General features: G+C 37.7%; 2 long non-coding RNA genes across 2 annotated transcripts in view; one reads left to right on the top strand and one right to left on the bottom strand.

The window, feature by feature from the left end:
- Positions 1–8,428, top strand: part of LOC131517249 (uncharacterized) — a 58,777-nt gene extending 50,349 nt beyond the window's left edge. Inside the window, exon 4 of the long non-coding RNA XR_009264474.1 lies at positions 8,202–8,428. This is a non-coding gene — a long non-coding RNA (uncharacterized LOC131517249). The remainder of the gene's footprint in view (positions 1–8,201) is intronic.
- The window catches only part of LOC131517250 (uncharacterized), a 47,647-nt gene extending 27,112 nt beyond the window's left edge, over positions 1–20,535 (bottom strand). The window contains exons 1-4 of the long non-coding RNA XR_009264475.1: positions 19,062–20,535; positions 9,293–9,358; positions 8,422–8,548; positions 2,948–3,024 (exon numbers count right to left, since the gene is read on the bottom strand). This is a non-coding gene — a long non-coding RNA (uncharacterized LOC131517250). The remainder of the gene's footprint in view (positions 1–2,947; positions 3,025–8,421; positions 8,549–9,292; positions 9,359–19,061) is intronic.
- Between the last annotated feature and the right edge of the window lie 1,617 nt (positions 20,536–22,152).

The raw sequence follows: 22,152 nt of genomic DNA, 5'->3' as shown, positions 1-22,152 counted from the left end.
GCTCTATAGTGTTTCAAATGTGATTATGCCCATGATTTATCCACCCATGCTACTGTTTTCTTGTTGATGGCGCAGTCTTAACTTAAATTGACAATTTTAGGATCCTTTAAATTTATTGTAATAAGCTAAAACAACTATCATAAAATAGTTTCATACTATTTAGGGAAATTTCTAATACTTAGTATTCCCTCTGAAATTTTTTTGTTGCATTCAGCACTAGGACCAATTTTAAGGTGGCTTATATAAAATGGTTCTCATTTATAGTCACTTAAATTTTGTATTGAGGTATAAATATAGTAAAATGCACTGATCTTAAATATATAGCTTGATGAATTTCTACATATGTATATGCCTATGTAACCACTACCCAGATCAAGATATAGAATGTTTCCAGTAGCCTTTTAATATGACTGTCTTACAGTCCTACAAGACAGCTGTACATAAATTTTTGGACACATGCTTCATCCAGGACTTATGCTGTTGGTTTCTGGGCTTTCGGCTGCCACCACGTGGTGAGCCTCCATACTGCTACTTGATTCCTTGAAAGGACTCAAGCAATTAGATTTCTAAAATGAAAGTGATTACACAGATTCTGATGAGGCTAACAATTAAAATAGGTGAGCTAATGTCTCTATTAAAAAAGAAAAAAAGATTTATCTTCCAAAAGGAGGATTTAAGATTATATAGATAACGACATCACTTATATTTACAGTTAAATCGAGTATATAAATTTCTGCTTGAATATTTAGCATATTAAGAAAAAAATGACTTATTGCAAATATTATTAGCCTTCTAGCTGTGAAATGCCTTGAAGCTGGTAATGTATAAAAACTATAAGGATAAAGTTACAGGGGGCGCCTGGGTGGCTCAGTCATTAAGCATCTGACTTCAGCTCAGGTCATGATCTCTCGGTTTGTGAGTTCAAGTCCCACATCGGGTGAGCTCGAGCCCCGCTTGGTGTGAACATGCTTCAGGTAAACACGAACCCCACTTCGCGCTCTCTCTCTCTCTCTCTCTCTCTCTCTCTCTCTCTCCCCCTTGCTCACTTGCATCCTCTTTCTCTCTAAAACAAACAACAAACAAATAAATAAAGTGATACTTAAAAAAAAAAGAATAAAATGACAGTCCCCTGGATAGCACAGCTCTAGGACACAAAGATGAGGAACACCTGCCCTGGATGTTCCTGTCAGGAGATTGCTGCTGCTCCGGTTGTTCATTTACAAGAGCTTGATCTGAACTGGTCCTTGTCCTGGCATGACGGAGAACAGGGCTCAGAGTTTCTGTCTCTAGCCACACCCTGTAGTCTGTTTCTACTGACTCCTATGCTTTGCCTCTCGCCAATTTCCAAGAAGGGATGTGCCTGTGGTCTGGAACGGAACCCACACTGTCTGGGAGGTGTGCCTGTTCATTGTACAGATGGCCATGGCTGCACTTGGGTCATGACGCTGTACCGATTGAACTGAATTTAAAACCTTGGAAATCATCACCTCTCTACCCTCATATGGCCTGTGTACTCTTTTTGTCTTCCTTCTGTCCCTCTGTGTCTTTTCCCTCTAAAGGTTCAGTCCAAGGCTCTAGACCCTGTGTTCTCCCATGGAATCTACTGGGCAGCTGTCTCTGAATCCTTAGACCCTCACTCTTGGTATTACTCATTTTAACACTTAGTCACACACAGCCAGGTCCCTTCAAGCACAACTGGGAAACTGTGATCTAGAGCTTAACAATTTCCTTTTAGGAGAAGCTTGTTCCTAGGGGAAATAAAAGTGTCATTTTCAGTCAAAAAAAGAATAAAATTACATGCAAGAAATTTATTCAAACCTTTGGACATACTGATATATGTTTTATTATTGTACTATATTCTGACTACAAGTTGCTGTAATTCTGTTTGGAATTATGCCATTTTAAAATGGCTACCTAACATTAAGATATCAAAAAATATATAACTGGAATTTTTGAATGCACTAGATATACATCATCCAGATAGGTCTTTCCAACATTTTCATTATGGGGGGGAGAAAAGAGAATTCCAGCACTGAAGATTTTAATAAATATTAAGGGAAAGTGTAAAGATGATAAATTAGATGATCAAATGATTTCAGCATCCAATGCATGTTGAAGAGTAAGAGAGAGAAGAAGAAAATGGATGGACACCAAATAAGGTTTTATTCCTATAAATATGGAGCTTAAGATTTTGTTATAGGAAAGATTCCAGGTCAAGTTGTAGACTGTGACATATGATTCATCCTGTACCCTACCTCCTCCCCCACTGAAATTCCAAGGCAGATCGTTTTCAAAAAACCATATCAGTAGAAAATAATTAGTGTACCATCAGTGTACCAGAACTACTTGGAAAACAGAAAGCAAATGCATTTGAATTTCCTGAAAAAAAAAAAATCAATAGAGAAGAAATTGCATCTTAGGCCAAAGGCCAGTCAGCTTCTCTCTAAGAAGGCTCAGATAAGATTCAGGCTCAGTATCAGCAAATTCAAAGAGAGAAGTTGGCTGTAGAACAACTTTCAGTGTAGTTTCTTAAAGATGTTTCCTTTAAGAAAACTTAAAGGACTTGCAGTAACTTAAGACTTGCAGTAACTTAATAATTTGTACCAAAAAAGCATTAAACAAGATATTTCATAATAAAAAAGGCAGAATTCACAATGAAAATATAAAATCTATACACCAAATAACATAGCACCAATAGTCATAAAGCAAAAACTATAGCAGATACAAGGCAAAATAGAAACATGCTAGAGGATAGAGACTTTAATTTACTTCCCTTAATCTGTTATAGAAAGTGGACAAAAAGTAAGAATATAGAAGAAAGTGAAGTAATGTCTTAAAGGTCTAAAGGAAGATTTTTTTTAAAAAAAAATTAGCTTTATTGTTAATTAAGCATGAGGACAAAATAAAGACATCTGGGAATAAAACATCTACCATTGATACTCCCTACCTGAAAAATTACGAGAGGAAATCCTTCAGCACAAAAATAGGAATCCAAGGCATCAGGTTATACAATAATGATGTCAACTAAGTAGAACCAGAAAAAAAGGAAGGAAAGATTTAAGCAGCAAAGTTTTAATGTCATAGGATTTGGTTTCCTTCTAAATTAGTCCAATCACAATATTTGGCTTATAGTTAATAATACGTATGTAATCCTAACATCATACATACGGTTCATTGGCTTCATTTTGGGGTATCAAACAATGCGCAAAGTACAGGAGACATATTACAGAGTAGCATGTGAATGTCATAAGCCTTAACAATTTAAAAATCACGTGGCAGAGTATAAACCTCAGCCAACAAATTCAAGTATGTAAGAAATAACACTTTATTTCCTACACTTCAATTCAATGTCTGCCTCTGGGGAATATCCTCTTTATTCCCCCCACCTTCCCTCTAAGACCTGCTTGATGGGAAATGTAAACAAACATTTTTGAGATTTCTATCCCCTGGGTCCCAAAAGACACAGTTACCAAAGCCTCAGAGAGAAGGGGGACACTCTAGTCATCAGTAATCTGTACTCAGGTAACTCAGAGCCTCAACAAATGGTTGTTTCCCATGCAGCAGATCCCTGCTCTTTTGGGGTCCCACATGTGGTATGGGAGTCCTAGCTGAGGTTGAGAAGCTTGTGCCAGTGTCCTGCCTTTCCTATATATCTGATGCCACCCTCCCAGGGCTCCACTATGGAGCAGTGTTTGAGTCTCACACAGCTTCTCACTACCACCTTCATGAAATCTCAGGGAGAAGCCTCTCCCACCTCTTCTTTCTGTGAGTCATCAAGCTCCCTTTCCCAAATCCTATGCAACTCAATGAGTTTAGGCTTATGGAAAATAAAAGCCAGGAAAAATTTTACAGGTTAAGTCTGCTTTCCTCTCTGTCCTATGCCTCCCCTGAAGTGATAACATTCAGAGCCCATAACTTGCTTAAATGGAGAAATGGAAAAGGGAAAAAAACAAGTTAATATTATACAGTATTACTCAGGCACATTAATATAGCTGAGAAAAATTGGGACGTGGAAGTAGAAAGAAGAGTAATATTCTCAGGGCGTCTGGGTGGCTCAGTCATTTAAGTGTCCGATTTTGGATCAGGTCATGATCTCGGGGTCTGTGAGTTTGAGCCTCTCATTGCTGTCAGCACAGAGCCTGCTTGGGATTCTCTCTCCCTCTCTCTCTGCCCCTCCCCATTCTCTCTCTCTCTCTCCCAAAAAACAAAACAAACAGGTCTCCTTAGTTTTATACAGATGCACAAATAATTTACCCAAAAAGAAACACTTGGGAAACAACTAGAATGAAACACTAACAAAAATTAACGAGAATGACAAGGCAGGGTTAATGAGCATGGAGTCTTTCAAAAGAAGAAATCACCCAACATTTCATTATCAGAGTCACAGAAAAATTCATCCAGTAAAACCATTTCTAATAATCTATTCCAGCATTCTGTTAAGTTCAATCACAGTTCCTATATATACTCTCTATCAATATAAATCACATTACATATTTAGTCATGAAATCTCAACTTCATGTAACAAATACACATTAGTCCTGAATACAAGAAAGTATATATTATAGTCATTAAGAATATAGACTTAGCACAGGCATCAGAGTGTAAATCCCTTCAGGAACTGGGCAAATTCCTTTACCCCTAGCTCTCATTTACTTCTGTAAAATAGTTACTTACTTACTGGATGCTAGTTATTGTCCACAGAAATTTATTATCAGTCGCCTTTTATTTTTTTTTAATTTTTTTTAATGTTTTTATTTATTTTTGAGACAGAGAGAGACAGAGCATGAACGGGGGAGGGTCAGAGAGAGAGGGAGACACAGAATCCGAAACAGGCTCCAGGCTCTGAGCTGTCAGCCCAGAGCCCGATGCGGGGCTCGAACTCACGGACCACGAGATCATGACCTGAGCCGAAGTCGGACGCTCAACCGACTGAGCCACCCAGGCGCCCCATATCAGTCCCCTTTTAGATACCAAATGTCTATCTGACACATTAATTGCAAACATTTCACCACTCCATTACTTTTATCTTTATCTTTATCTTCTTTTGTGCAAATGTTTCTCATTGTACATCTATGTATTTCAATTTTTCTATTTTTCCACAAATGATTTCCTTTAATGTTTCTATAATTTCTAAATTATTGGAGCCCTTGATACTCAGTAATTCCCCCACTGGGATTCTCTCCCAGGAAATAACCAGAAATGTGGTAACACTGAAAGGGATCACACTCACAAGGAAGTGGCAGTGGCGAGGAGTGACAGGTGGTGGTGTAAATGCATACATTTTGCATTGTTTAACAAGTATTTTTACTTATGTCAGTTTTAAAAACAGTTTTGAAAAATTATATCACTGTTTCCCCCATTGTAAAGACTAGGGAAATAAGGGGAGGGGGGGAATGTTGTGATATAAAAGAAAAGCTTGAACAAAACTTGACATTTTAAAATATGTTAATTAAAGGATTATGTATAATGGGAAAATTAAAAATAGCTTACCTAGCTAAGAAGAAGAAAATGGTTAATTTGTAATCTATAACATATATAAAATACAATAAATTATGCAGCAAGTAAAACATTTTCTTTTAAAGAAAGAAGTGGGTTTTACAGATATGTTTTTTTTTAATAACTGAAGCTTTTAACATTTAATTAGATCTTCAGGGACATATAGTTAGATTGAGCTATTCACAAGAATTTTTAAACTATTATTTGTTGTATAAAAACTATTATTGGGGCGCCTGGGTGGCTCAGTCGGTTGGGCGGCCGACTTCGGCTCAGGTCACGATCTCGCGGTCCATGAGTTCGAGCCCGGCATCGGGCTCTGGGCTGATGGCTCAGAGCCTGGAGCCTGCTTCCGATTCTGTGTCTCCCTCTCTCTCTGCCCCTCCCCCATTCATGCTCTGTGTCTCTCTGTCTCAAAAATAAATAAACGTTAAAAAAAAAAATTTTTTTTTAATAATAAAAAATAAATAAATAAATAAAAACTATTATTACAACACCAGTAAGAATTAAAATACAAGAAAGCTCTGTACAATCTTGCCACATCACACCATTCCTTCCAGGTTTTGTTAATACGTGTGTCTAACTTTTAAATAATTGTAATATGTCACTGCTGTATTTATACATTTTCATAGATAATTTTAGAGGTGTGTGCTTAAGTTTTACAGAAAATTTGAAAAGTGTTTTCAATCATTTTGAAATGAATTCACAGCAGCATAAAAAAAAATGATTTCTTTGTCACTTTATATTGAACATCTACATAGTAAAAGTGTCAATCAACGTATTTCTTGCATTTCTGCTGTTTTCTAAGACCATTTTATGAGGGAAGAATCATCAACAGCCTTTAATGATTGGTATAAGAAAGCAGCAATAAGTGGAGGAGAAAAGAAAAGTTTGAAGGGGTTCAACTTTCTTTAAATCTCAAAATGGACATTTGGCGGGGCCGGGGTGGGGGGGGGGGGCGGAATGCTGACTGAAAGCAATGGCTTAAAGTGTTGTGAATTAAGGAAAATCTTACCCATCCTTTACCACAAGAAACTGATTAGGAAACATCTTTTATGCTTGTTTTCTAGAAAGACTCTCCCAATTTATAGTTGTGACCAACATTAAATTTTGTCATTTTTACTAGTTTTTGATACCAATACCTCTTGTTCTTCATTGCTCAATTTTTTTAAAAAATGTTTTAAATGCTTTTTTTTTTGAGAGGGAGAGAGAGAGAGAGACAAAGCATGAGTGGGGGAGGGGCAGAAAGAGAGAGAGAGAGAGAGAGAGATACAGAATCCGAAGCAGGCTCCAAGCCCTGAGCTGTCAGCACAGAGCCCAATGCAGGCTCAAACCCACCAGCAATGAGATCATGACCTGAGCTGAAGTCGGACGCTCAACCAATTGAGCTCGCCAGGCACCTCTCATTTCTCAATATTTTAGTTTAGTTTATTTCAGTTTATTTATTTATTTTGAGAGTGAGAGCATGCGAGCAGGGGAAGAGCAGAGAGAGAAGGAGAGAGAGGATCCCAAATAGGTTTGGCACTGTCCGAACAGAGACCGACATGGGGTTTGAATGCATGAACTGCAGGATGATGATCTGAGCCGAAATCAAGTTGCTTAACTGACTGAGCCATCCAGGCGCCCCCATTTCTCAATATTTTAAATAGAAATGTACATAGTTTCTACTGGTAGATCCAAGGGTATAGCTATTATTGTTGTTGACATTGTTAATATTTTAAATTACCATTTATGGAAAATCTGTTATTTGTACTTTAATTTATCTTAAAATTCTATGAGGAAGATGCTGTTATCAAAAGGAGGCTCGGGAAGAAGTCTCTTGACCAATGCCATATGTAGCCTTTAACCTATGGATTAAAAAAATGGCAGTATTGGCATTTAAACCCATGTCTGCAGGGCCAAAGCCCACACTCTTTTCACTACTACCCTTTTCTCATCATGGTAGCCTGCTATTCCAAGGCTTGGGCCACTAGGCATTAAAAGTTTATTAGGTATATAAAGTATAAGAGCATCTTCAAAGCATGAGAAAACAGAACAAATTTTTAAAAAGGAGAATGCTTTATCTGCAATTACTTCATCTTTTGATTCCAATGGAGAATTTAGAGCCCCTTTTACCTTCCTTTAGCTTTTGCTGTTCAGGCAAATTTATTAATTAAGTTCCATTTACCACCCAGCCCCCACTTCCTGTCTTGCCAGAAACAGACCTGGTGCAGAGAACACAGGATTTGGTCATCATGCTAACTTTCCTCTTTGTGGTCAGCTAACAGTAATTACCATTTTAAAGTGCTTACTAGGGGTGCCTGGGTGTCAGTTAAGTGGTTAAGTGACTGACTTTGGCTCAAGTCATGATCTCACAGTTTGTGGGTTCGAGCCCCATGTTGGGCTCTGTGCTGACAGCTTAGAGCCTAGAGCCTGCCTAAGATTCTGTGTTTCCCTCTTTCTCTGTCCCTCCTCTGCTTGCACCCTCTCTCTCAGAAAGAAGCAAACCTTTAAAAAAAAAATTTTTTTTAAATAAAGTGCTCACTGTATGCCAGCAGCTATGCCAAGCTTTCTAGGTAGGGTATTTCATTATATTCTTACCACCTTATGAAATAGATGTTTTGATTATTACCCACATTAATGAAGTTTGAGAACAGAAACTGAGCAGCTCCAGGACTAGAGCCTTGTTGGTTGGACTCTAAAACTGCTTTCTACCCTTTACATTATAGATTTCTCTGGAATCAATGAACGATTTGTCTTGCTCCTTTATGGTAATCAATTTCAAGATTTCAAGACTCCATGTCAAGATAAAGCCCATCAGATGAAGACCACCAGAAACACACTTGTGCTTAAAGTTTGGTGTATTTACCTGCTGCTACTACAAGAGGAGCATAAGGCCTCTCCTGGACCCTGGGATGTCTGGGCACAAGACACTTGGGAGGAGCTTACCTTAGTGTTGGAGCCCGGTGTTGATGAATTCTGAAGAGGGAACAGGATAAGTGGGGATCAGCTCTGAATGTGTGATGTCATGAAGCAGGGACAGTTTAGCAACTGAGGTTTCTCTGTAATCTTTGTTCTGGAGGCAACAGGAACAAAGCAGAACAATGCATATCACTGGTTAAAAAAACAAAAAACAAAAAAACCCAGTAACCACTCCAAAGGACAGGGGCTTGATAGCCAGAGGAGAAACATTGTTTACATGGCCTTGGCCTTCCGTTGGAAACATTTTTGAAGTTCTGTTAGGAATATTCTATCCTGATTACCTGTTTCCTTTTAAACTACAATTTAAAAACCTCTTATCTGAAGCTCTTGGTTGGAAACTGAGGCTGCTTCCCTGGGTTAAAGTAACCCACAGAACTCAGATTTTTTTTTTTAACTTTATTTATTTTTGTTGAATGAGAGAGAGCAGGAGAGGGGCAGAGGGAGAGGGAGAGAATTCTAAGCAGGCTCCACACTATAAGCACAGAGCCTAAGGCAGGGCTCAAATTCATGAACTGTGAGATCATCACTTGAGCAAAAAGTAAGTCAGACACTTAACTGACTGAGCCATCCAGGCATACCCCAGGGCTCAGATCTCCTGAGTGGGAATGAGACATACCATTCTCACTGATATTTCAAATGGCAACATATCATATTTATAATATGACAGCATGTTCAAATAGAAATGTAATGCAAGTCACACACGCAATTTAAAATTTTCTAATAGCCACATTAAAAAAGAAACAGGTGAAATTAATGTTAGTAATAGGTTTTAACTCAATAACCACAATTTATCTGAAATATTTCAACACAGAATATTAGATATTTTACTTTTTTGTACCTCATCTCTTGAGTCCAGGATAGCAGCTCTCAATTTGGACTTTAGATTTTCATTGGAAAGCTTGATCTGTATTTAGATGCCATAAAATTTATAGTTGGAAAGCATATCCACATACCCAAGTTGTTACAAACATATCTAACAGCTTTCTAATAATTGGATGAAGTATGAATTCGCAAATTTAAATTTAAACTACTCGAGATTAAGTAAAATTAAAAATTCATTTTTTAGTCACCCTAGTTACTAGTTCAGGTGTGCAAAAGCTGCATGTGGCTGGTGGCAACCACTTTGGACAGCTCAGGTCTAGGATTTTAGAGAATAAGATTTCTCGTTACCATGCCCTTGACAGTAACTAACAAAAGCAGATTTTACAGGTTCAAAATTATCCTTAGCTCTTTTTTCTCCCTATTTCTAGAGGCCACTTGTAGGCAACCAACTTGAGCAATGGAAACCTGACTAAGGTAGAAGGGCCCACAGTGACCACCCGGCTGAATGCCAACAGACCCATTAGGTGACCCACCTCAAAATAGCCATAAGCCCTAGCTGACCAATGGGTTACTTACATGGACACTGTTACCAAAAAAGGAGAATTCCGTATGTTCCCATACTTCCTTACCTTCCTCTTTTTATTTTTAAAATTTTTGATGTTTATTTATTTTGAGAGAGAGAGAGAGAGAGAGAGAGAGAGAGAGAGAGAGAGAGAGAGCATGTGCGCGAGCACAAACGGGGAAGGGGCAGAAGAGAATGAGAGACAGGATCCTAAGCAGGCTCCACACCATCAGCGCAGAGCCTGATGCGGGGCTCAAGCTCACTATGAGATCGCGACCTAAGCCTAGAGTCCGCTGCTTAACCGACTGTGCCACCCAGGCACCCTATCTCACCTGCCTCTTTTAACTATAGCTCCCCCTCACACACACTGCCTCTTGGCAGACAGTCTCTGCTTTGTTGTCCTGCCTGCTGCCCCCTTGCAGTGTGTTCAATAAACTTCTAACTCCTTTGTTCTGCCTTCTGTAAATTCTTTCACTGCCCTTGCCACCAGCCTCCGCTACATCGAGTTATCCCACATTTGGTGGTCCCCACCCAATCCGGAGACCCCACACTACTCCCTCCTTTTTTGGAAACCACAAATTCTCTGCCACACTAAATTAACTCTTATTTTCTTAGATTCCAGTTTTTCTCTTCAGCTGCAGGGCAGGCTTAGCCACCTTAAAATGAAGCTCAGGGCTGCTGATCAGCCCTGTTTTCCCCCCTTAGCAGGGATTCCTTCATCATTGTGAACCAGAAGCATTCTCTCCTACTTCCAGGTATATCACTAATAGCATAAAGGAATTATGAAGAAGTTTTTCAAAGCTCTTCCTGAAATTGGATACCATTACAATAAGATACACTTCAGGGTCCCAGGGATAGAAATGATTAGAAGTACCCTGAGTCAGCATTAAAGACTTTTGCCAGATTAGGGGCAGCCTTCCTGTCTACCTCAGTCTGTTAGGATAAGGCCTCAGAGATCAGGTATGTTTGTAACTCATGATGACTTAACAGGGGGAAAAGTAGACCCACATTCATGTTTCAGTTCTATCTTTCACTAAATATGAATCATTGGTAAATCATTTCAATTGGCATGTTTTCTGAGGTGTACCCTGACATTTACTTCAGTATTACACGAACATCTTTAATTTTCAGAATACAAGAAGCCAAAGAAAAGCATTGGTATGATCTTTTTGAGAGACAGCATGGTATTCTAGAAAGAGCATAAACACTGAAGTCAGAGAGGTGTGGATTCAAATTTGTAGTCAAGTAGTCAAGACATTAAGGGCTATCCCTTTAAGATGGGCCAGTAGGATGGCTTTAAAGTGGGGACTTGCAGTAAAAAACCAGTTACGTAGCAGACTGCTGACCCTGCATTGCTCTGTTTTAGGTCAGGATTATATTAAAATGTATTAGATTTACCCTGAAGAAGTTTTGTGTAAAGTTACATTTTATATAGCATGTGTTCCCATGGTGTGTGTGGGGGGGGGGGGGGGGGGGTGCGTGTGAAACGGGCTCCAAATGCAAGCCTAAGGATTTTAAGGTCACTGAAAGGAATATTCTGACATCATTTCATGTTCCCATTTAAACTATAAGAAACTATCAAATAGTCAATACAAATGCTCTTTGCATGTTCACTGAAATACATTGGCTTGCAGCACTCCATTTACTATTTTATTGAGCAATTCTATTGACTGTAAAACTTGAATATCTTATTTTTAAACAATTTTATATTACAAACTGATTTAGGCTCACTGCAGAAAAATTAGGAAAATATGTAAGCAAAGAAGAAAATGAAAATTACCTCTGGATCTAGAATTCTGGCATTTCCTTCAAATACTTTTTCTTTGTCCACTTTCTCTGTGTGACCTGGGGGAGGTTACTTCAAGGCAAATGACTTACTCCTCTGTTTCTCAGTTTCCAACCCTAGCTACCTCATAAGGTTCTTGTGAGGATTAAATGGGTAAAGCACTTTCAAAACAGTGACTGCAGCATAGAAAGAGCTTATTAACCAAGAGCAATCGTTATAATTAAGTATAGATATTTTATTTTCCAAAACTGGATTAAAACTCTATAGTTCTGGATTCTGCTTTTGAAAAATTTTCATTACTTTGATAGTACTTTCCCATCTTTCTTTTTTTAATGTAAATTCTTTTAAAGATTTTATTTTTTTAAGTTTATTTATTTATTTATTTATTTTGAAAGAGAGAAAGAGAATCCTCCACTGGAAGTGCAGAATCTGATGTGGAGCTTGAACCTATGAACCATGGGATCGTGACCTGAACTGAAACCAACAGTCGGTTGCTTACCTGACTGAGCCACCTAGGCACCCCATAATGTAAATATCTTTAAAGGCCTCATTGATAAAGCTATTGCTCCATGGAGCAGCAAAATCTTCTTCTTGGAAGAATGGTTTTGAGATTTTTATGGAGGACAGTTCACCAGTATCCAATTGAGACTGTACTCATTAAAAAAAAAATGTTTATGGGGCGCCTGGGTGGCTCAGTCGGTTGGGCGGCCGACTTCGGCTCAGGTCATGATCTCGCGGTCCGTGAGTTCGAGCCCCGCGCCGGGCTCTGGGCTGATGGCTCAGAGCCTGGAGCCTGCTTCTGATTCTGTGTCTCCCTCTCTCTCTGCCCCTCCCCCGTTCATGCTCTGTCTCTCTCTGTCTCAAAAATAAATAAAAACGTTAAAAAAAATTTTAAAAAATGTTTATTATAAAATATGAAAGAACTATGATTTTACAATTTTTTTAACATTTATTTATTTTTGAAGGAGAGAGACAGAGCAGGGGAGGGGCAGAGAGAGAGGAAGACACAGAATCCGAGGCAGGCTCTAGGCTCTGAGCTGTCAGCACAGAGCCCGACAGGGCTTGAACTCACGAACCGTGATATCATGACCTGAGCTGAAGTCAGATGCTTAACTGACTGAGCCACCCAGGAGCCCCTAACCATGATTTTTTTAAACATTTTATATATTTTTGAGAGAACACAAGCGAGGGAGGAGCAGAGAGAGAGGGGGACAGAAGATCTGAAGCAGGCTTGGTACTGACAGCAATGAGCTCAGTGCGGGGCTTGAACTCATGAACCATGAGATCATGACCTGAGCCAAAGTTGGAGGCTCAACCACTCAACTGACTGAGCCACCCAGACACCCCTAAGAACTACTCTGATTTAAAAGACTGATAATAGGGGCGCCTGGGTGGCTCAATTGGTTAAGTGACCGACTCTTGATTTTGGCTCAGTTCGCAGTCTCAAGGTTCTTGGGATGGAGCCCCAGCGTGGAGCCTGCTTGGGATTTTCTCTCCCTCTCTCTCTGCCCCTCCACTGCTAGTACACACGTACTCTTTCTCTCTCAAAATAAATAAATAGACATTAAAAAATATAAAATACTCAGAATAGCACAATGTTCAAAGGTTATTGGTGTGCATTAAAATCTCACTAAGTTTAGTTTAGTCATTAGCAGCAACACTCACTAAGCAATTGATGTTTAGCTGATTAAGTGATTGCTTAGCTAAAAAACTTGATTAATGCTGCATGGGATCACCATAGTTCCTCTGGATTTGTTACAAGGTGTTTACAAGTTCTTCACCACTGGAAGAACTATTTGAAGGCAAGAACTGTATCTTATTTATGTTGTACGCAATGCTTAAATACAGTACTTAGTATTTAGGGCTCAATGAATGTTGAATTAAATTTTACAAGAATATTTAAAAGATAACCAATTATCTAAATTTGGTGGGTTCTATACATGACTTTTTAATGTTTATTTTAAAAAATTTTTTTAATGTTTATTTTTGAGAGCGAGAGAGAAAGAGTATGAACAGGGGAGGGCAGAGACAGAGGGAGACACAAAATCTGAAGCAGGCTTCAGGCTCTGAGCTGTCTGCACAGAGCCTGACATGGGGCTTGAACTCACGAACCATGAGATCATGAGCTGAGCCGAAGTTGGATGCTTAACTGACTGAGCCACCCAGGTGCCCCATCTATAACCAATTTTTTAAGGTAAATAAATATAAATTAATGCTACAATTTGGTTAATTGCGGGTTGTCGAGCTCCTCCCCACCATCCTCCCTGTTAGAAGGTGGAGCAGGGACAGTAAAATATCCTCCAAACTCCAGGAAGTATCCTCCAGTCTCCAGGAAGTTACTTTGAGACTGAAAAATGATGCAAGCCATTCCATCCAGTTTAGACTTTCATCCAGGGTAACTTACAGATGGGGGTTGGGGTGGGGGTGAGGTGGAATCCAGTGGACAAATGATCCAAGCTCCACTCAGTTATTCTCTGTCCAGTCCTGACCTTAATCCCCAGTGTTTATAGAGGGAAGGGCACGGTGGTGAGGTCACAGGATAGTTACCTAAAGTGGCACCTTTTGTGTGCTAGTTTAGGGAAGATCAGAACAAGACTTCCAGCCTTGTGGTCAGGGCTTACATTACCCCCAGGGACCTGGAACACAAAGGCCTGAGGGAGGTCATTTCAGGGCATGGACAAGATGGAGGGCCAAAGACGGAGTTATTGCTGTCAGGACTCCTACACTACCACTCTTTACCACTTGATCAATACTCCTACACTGCAACTCTTTACCATTTGATCAATACCCTTTTACGGTATTAAAAATAGTATGCAAGTGGAGTGGAGGAACAAATGCTCCACTTTCCAAACTATATCAACACATTGAGATCTTATCCTCTCCAAGCCTCCAAATAACCACTGAACATGTCTAAAACTTATAGTCTCTGATCTTTCTTAAGATTGACATTGTGAAAATAATTTAATACATTTGTAATTGTAAAGAAACAGCATCTTGCTATTAAACATTTTGAAGAAAAGAGGAAAGAAAAAAATCTTCTCCATCTCCTCTTTAACATGGCCATAATTTTGCTATATTCCTGTCCAGTTTTTCAACAGTGAACAAGCGTTGTACATTTCATTAACACTAACGCTACGTCACATGCATTTTTCTATGATGTTTGGCTTTCATACTTATGTTTTTAGTGATTGCATGTTATGCCATCAAACATATTAGACTGTTTACTAAACCATTCTCCCATTGTTGACATTTAAATTGCTTACAGTTTTTCATTGTCTGGAAACTGCTGAACATCTTTAAGCATATGATTTTGTGATAAATCATCAGATATGGCATTTTGGGGTCAAAAGGCTCTGAAGTTTTTATGGTTCTTAGCACATACTGTCCAAGTACTTTCTAAAAAGATTATATTAATTTACAGTGTCATCAGCTATGTAAAAGTAATTCCCCATTTACACACCTGAATTCATTGTTATAAATATGATCTTGGCATGATTTCCTGCCACATAGAAGAAAATCACCAATTTATTTATAGAATTCTTTCTTCTGCATATGTGTATTCATTTACCCTAAAATATATAGTAATGGAATTTTGACATATTTTTTATTTTATTTTAATTTATTTTATTTTTGGAATTTTGATATATTTTTAAGTGACACCATGACCTCTTTTCTAAAGCTTTTTTCTTGACAGTTTTTTATTTCAGGATTTCTGAAATTACAAAAACTGCTGATTCATTAATTTTTAATACTGAGATATCATTCTGATTTTAGGTCATCATTATTTTAATTTAGAATGCATCATAAATGTTACACAGTTAAAGTTTATAGAAAGAACAATAATTTGCAGACTTGTACTTATTAACTTAAAAATATTTCTTTAACTGGGAAGATGGTGCCCCTCTGATGGTAAAAATCTCAACTGAGATATCTTTGCCAATTTATGCAGTTTAACCTAGAAATGCTTAAATAGAACACAGATAAATAAAATTTCATATAAATCCAACAACTCATTTTGTTCCAGAGGTTCTATTCCCTTCTATCCCTATCTCATTTGTTGAAACTACTAGCATGGTTTACGAATTTGTTAAAAGGAATAATTACCCTCAGACAATCACTCTTAATTTTTTTTAACATTAAATCATTTTTGAGAGACAGACAGAGACAGCGTGAGTGGGGGAGGGGCAGAGAGAGGGAGACACAGAATCCCAAGCAGGCTTCAAGCTCTGAGCTGTCAACACAGAGCCCAACGTGGGGCTTGAACCCATGGACCACGAGATCATGACCTGAGCTGAAGTCGGATGCTTAACTGACTGAGCCACCCAGGTGCCCCACTCTTAAAAAACATAGATCTCCCAAAGACACTGTATCAGAAGAGCCTACCTACTCATTTTGCGAATATAGTGTAAATAGATTGTAATTTTACAAACATCACTTTCTTTTCTTTTTTTTTTTTTGCCAATTAAAAATACTTTCACAACAAAAGCAGGTTTTATCTATATAGAACTTTAGAGTTTTCAGAACATTTTCACATACATTTTTTTTTTTTTAAGTAGGTTCCATGCCCAGCACAGGGCCCAATGTGGACTTGACTCCATGACCCTGAGATCAAGACCTGAGCTGAGATTGAGAGTCAGGTACCCAACTGACTGAGCCACCCAGGCACCTCTCACATGCATTATTTCCATTTCACTTTCAACACAACTCTGTGCAGTGTGTATGTAGAGAGACATTAATACTGCCATGATTTGTATATGGGAAAATGAAGGTTCAGAACCACGAAGGTTCAGGTATCATTTGCCCAAAGATAAACATCTCATCCACCTAATCACAGGAAAATTATGGGGCTTCCTCCTGGGTTATCTACATTTGCTGAAAATTTCAAGAGTAACACACCACTTTAATATTAAAATAAATTCCATATGGACTTCACATTTTATGAAGAAAAATGCTTCAAGATGACTTTTAAGGAAAACCATGGGAGTTTGACTAACTTTAGAATGTGATACACCACTCTGGGCTACTTCCTCAGACCACTGGAGATACCACCCATACTTCTCTACCCTTACCTCTGTGCAATGGAAAACATTTAAGAAATATAACTGAAACCACAGACATGAAGCAGAGGTGAACTGTCCCACTGATATTTGTCCAAATTCCTGAACCACTGACTCAAGAGCAAATAAAGTGGATATTGTTTTATGATACAAACGTTGGGATAATTTGTTACACAGCAATAGGTAACTGGAATAGTCCCTTTTGTATATTATTATTCATGACATTATTTGTGTGTCTTTTTTAAATCAATCGTATTAAGTTTTATCTATGCTAATTTTTACAAAGAATCAAGTTTTAACTATGTTGATTTTTTTTAATGGTGTTGATTTTCTTATTGTACCTTTGCCTTCTTTTTCATTGCTTTCATTTTTTCTTTCATTATTTCTATTTTCTTTTTTAATGTTTATTTATTTTTGAAAGAGAGAGAGAGTAAGTAGGGAGGGGCAGAGAGAGAAAGAGATACAGAATCCAAAGGAGGCTCCAGGCTCTGAGCTGTCAGCACAGAGCCCAACGTGAAGCTCAAACTCACGGACTGAAAGATCATGACCTGAGCCAAAGCCGGACATTTAACTGACTGAGCCACCCAGGTGCCCCATATTTTCTCTTTTCCTTTTAAGTTTATTTATTTTCCTTTAGTAACCTCTACAACCAACATAGGGCTCAAACTCATGACCTCAAGACCAAGAGTCTCATGTTTCTCTGAGCTGGCCAGATGCCCCTGTTTCCTTCTATTTTCTTTGGCTTTGTTGTTTTCTTTCTAGTTTCCTAAGAGGAACACATAGCTTATTAATTTTGAGATTTTCTTTTTTTCTACCCTAAGCATGTAAGGCTCAAATTTGTCTCAAAGCACCCATTTTTCTTTCTTCTACAAATTTTGATTGAATTGTTTTCATTACCATTTAGTTTTAGGCATTTCTAAATTTCCATCATAAGTTCTTCTTAAACCAAGGGTTATTTTTTAATATTTTATTTTTTTAAGTTTATTTATTTATTTTGAAAAAGAGAGAAAGTGAGGGGCAGAGAGAGAGAGAGAGAGAGAGAGAGAGAGAGAATCCCAAGTAGGCTCCATGTTATTCGCACACCACATGAGTAGAAACCAAGTTGGATGCTCAACTGACTGAGTCACCCAGGTGCCCCTAAAGATTCTATTTTTAAGTAACCTCTACACCCAATATGGGGCTCAAACTTACAACCCCAAGATCAAGAGTTGCATGCTGTATGGACTGAGCCAGTCAGGTGCCCCAAAACAAGTTATTTAACAGGAATTTTTTAGTTTACTTTTTGCTCTAACTTTATAGGATATCTATTCTTTGAAGTTTGCTGAAGTTTTCTTCATGGCCTAGTATGTGATCATTTGTAACTGTTCCATGTGTACTTGAGACAAATATATATTCTCTGATTGTTCCTTGTTCATTTGGTCAAGTTTGTGAATCATTTTGATCAGATCTTCCACATATCCTTGCTAATATTTTGTCTGTTTGGTCTATCAATAATGACAGAGGTGTGTTGAATCACTTACAACAAAGTGGGTTTATCAGTTTTTTCTGTAGTTCTATAAACTTTTACTTCATCCATTGTGAATCTATTTTATCAGATGTATACGTGTTTCAAATTGCTCTACCTTGGTGAACAGAACCTTCTGTCATGACACTGTGACTGTATCCATCCCTAACAGTTCATCAGCTTTCTTTTTGGTTAGTATTTGCCTGACATAATATACACCATTCCTTTATTTTTCACTCTGTATCCATGTGCTTTGGGTATATATCTTACAAACAGCACGTATTTGGATCTTTAAAATCCAATCTATCTTCTGACTGGTGAGTTTATTCCATTTATACTTACTGTAATTTTTGATATATTTACAACTTTTTCTATCATTTTAATTTGTAATTTCAGTTTATCCCATTTTCTGTGTCCTACTTTTACAAAAGTACCATATGTAAAAGCTCCTTATTAGATGAGAATTTTAGTACAGCCTCTTATCCCTGTTTTCTCTTTACTCTCATCTTCCATATCTTGATATTATCTAGAGACTTTCATCCTAGGTTATTGTGAATATATGTCCCCTTTCTTTTCTTCTTAGCAGTTTTTAAACAGCAACAAATATTTCTAATGTATTTTCTCACTTTCCAATATCTATTTTTATTTTTCTCTAGGTATCTCCAAGAGATCTAATTTGCTGCTATATAAGAGCAGGCTCATTTTGTCCCAAGAGCATGGCAGAGCAGAAGTGAAGCCAAACTCTAATAATTTCCTATTTTATCCTCCACTGCCTTCTGCCCCAAGCTATATCCATCTTCTCATATACACCAGTTCAGAAGATCCACATTGCCGCCCAAATTTCTATTTCCTTGGTATTTGGTGTTTACTAGGTACCTTGGCATATTTTCCTCCTCTGTGGGTCCTTTGGGGTTGATCTTGGAGGAGAGAGCCAGCAATTTTGCTTTGTCAGCATCTTGGTAGGAAGCAGAACTGGAACTAATTATTTTATTTAATCTTCCCAACATTCCTAAGAGGTAGATAAGGAAATGGAGAGTCAGAGAACTTGCCCAATGTGAAGCTGCAATTTTAAACCCCATCTATTTGAGTCCAAAGCCTATGTGCTTTTCCATTCTCAAATCAACATTGAAATAAGCCATATATTCTGACTCTGCTACTTAATTAGCTGTGGGATCTAACACAAGTCATTAATCTTCAAAGTCCTTTCATCACTAAAAACTGATTTGTCACTTATAATCTCTGCCTGTGTTTCAGTAATTCCCAGTGAAGCTTCAGTTCATTCCAGTATGGTTTCCTGCCACAGTTTTTCAGCTGAAATTATTTTCACTAAGATTGCCAATTTCAGCCTTGTTGCTAAACAGATTGCACATGCAATGTTGTGTCCCTCCTGTATGTTATGTTTTGTTATATATTTCTTAATGCACCAAAGTACTACAGTTTTAGTTAACTCAGAAAATTACTTGAGGGTTTGCAGAGGGAACTCTTCTCACTAACAGCCACACTTACACGTCTCATTTATATGTGATGCTGGACTAGTGAGAAAGGTGAGAAAAAATTGGAGACATCACACAAAAATTAATTCTAGGGAGATCACAGACCTAAACATAAGAGATAAAACTACCAAATTTCTATAAGAAAACACAGGAGAATAACTTCATGACCTTGTGGTAGGCAAGTATTTCTTAAAGAAACAAAGCACTGAAAATAAAAGAAAAAAAATCACAAATTAGACGTCATCATATTTAAAACGTTCTACTCACCAATGATGCTATGAATAAAATGAAAAAGCAACCAATAGAGTTAAGTTTTCTGTTCTTGGATTGGGAGGTTACAGATAAGCAATGGGAGGATGCTAGAATGATCCATGTGGTAATGGATTATAGTTGGAGATGTCAGCATGAACCCATGATTAATTTAATATAGATACAGATGGTTACATACAGAAATATTTATAGATATGTATATACATATCTTAGTATAGAAACAGGTATATTTCTTCACTCTGTCAGCTGAGAGACTCTCCAGGAGCAAGGAGCACACTTAATATCCAGATCTTGGTTTCTGGTACCATTGTCCAATAAAAGGAACCAGGGTTCTTTAGAGAAATGGCTGGTCCTAGTAGTGGGTCAGGGAAAATACAATGTATGTTATGTCCAGAGCATCTTATAGAGCCAGAAAGTAAGTACCAAAATAAATAGACAAAAATAAACAAACTAACAACAACATAAAATCATGGAGATTGTGAAAATGACAGAGGAACAAACTGAAAGGGCTACCAATGGCCAAAGTTAGAACAATTTGAGCAAAAAAATAAAGTAGTATTAATGTATGATCTAAAGTATAAAATAAATATCCATGAATCCTGATATAAATGATTGAATAAATAAATAATGGACAAGAGACAAAGCTCCCATGTAAACCATCCCGAATAATATGAAACATAACTTCCCACTTCTTCTTAAGTGTGGGCTGCCCATAGTTACTTCCTTCCAAAGAGAACAATCTGGAAAAGGGGGAAATAGTAATTTTATAGTGGCGAATCCTGACAAATACTACCTCAACCAAGTGATTAAGCTTAACATTAGCAGCAATAAATCATGTTGATATTATGTACTCTTGATGTGATATAATGACAATATCACTTCACCTCTATGGTCTTCCTCCCAAGAACCCATAACCCCAGTCTAATTATGGGGAAAACACCAGACAAATTCCAGTTGAGGGACATTCTACAAAATACCTTATTAATACGCCTCACAATTGTCAAGTTTAGAAGAAAGTTCTGAGAAACTGTTATAGTCTAAGGAGCATAATGCAACTTTTGATGACTAAATGCAATGTGGTATCCTGGAGCAGAAAATGATCAGTGGATAAAACCAAAGAATAAAGTATGTACTTCAGTTAATAATAATGTATCATTATCACTGCAATTGTAACAAATGTACCATACTAATGTAACAGGGAGAAATGGATATGGGGGCATATGGTAACTCACTCTACCATTTTTGTAATTTTTCTGTTAATCTAAAATTGTTCTAAAAGTTTACTATTTTTAAAAAGTCAACCAACAGCCCAGAAGAATATACCCAAAAAACATATATATAACAAAGGACTTGTATCCAGAAGAGATAGAAGTCCTACAAATGAATACTTAAAAGACAACCAAATTTGGGGCGCCTGGGTGGCTCAGTTGGTTAAGCGTCCGACTTCGGCTCAGGTCATGATCTTGCGGTCAGTGAGTTCGAGCCCCACGTCGGGCTCTGTGCTGACCGCTCAGAGCCTGGAGCCTGTTTCAGATTCTGTGTTTCCCTCTCTCTCTCTGACCCTCCCCCGTTCATGCTCTCTCTCTGTCTCAAAAATAAATAAACGTTAAAAAAAAATTTTTAAAAAAGACAACCAAATTTAAAAAGATAACCCCCAATTTAAAAAATATAGGCAAAAGTCATTTCACAAGATTTAAAAATAGTCAATAAGCACATGAAAAGATGCTCATCATTATTAGACATTGGGGAACTACAAAATTAAGACTAAATACCATTTCACAACCACCAGAGGGATTAAAATTAAACAGTGATCACTCCAAATGCTAGCAAGCATGTGGAATAACTGTAATTTTATACATCACTAGTGGGAGTGTAAAACGATCCAACCACTTTGGAAAACTGCTTGTTAATTTTAAGAATGTTTATAGCAACTTTATTCATAATTAATAAAAACTGGGAAAAAATCCAAATGTCCATCAGCCGTTGAATGGATAAACAAAGTACACTTGATCCTTGAACTACAGAGGGTTGGGGGTGCCAACCCCCTCACAGCAGAAAATCCAAGTAGAACTTCTGACTCTCGCAACACTTTACTATTTGCTTACAGCTGATGCTTACCAATAACATAAACAGTTGATTTAACATCTTTTATTATATACATGTATATATATGTCTATACATATACATGTGTATATATACACATA

The sequence above is a fragment of the Neofelis nebulosa genome, chromosome 7 (genome assembly GCF_028018385.1).
Source record: "Neofelis nebulosa isolate mNeoNeb1 chromosome 7, mNeoNeb1.pri, whole genome shotgun sequence".
NCBI lineage: Eukaryota > Metazoa > Chordata > Mammalia > Carnivora > Felidae > Neofelis > Neofelis nebulosa.
Note: the sequence above shows the minus strand (reverse complement) of the source record. Positions and strands in the feature narration are given on the sequence as shown.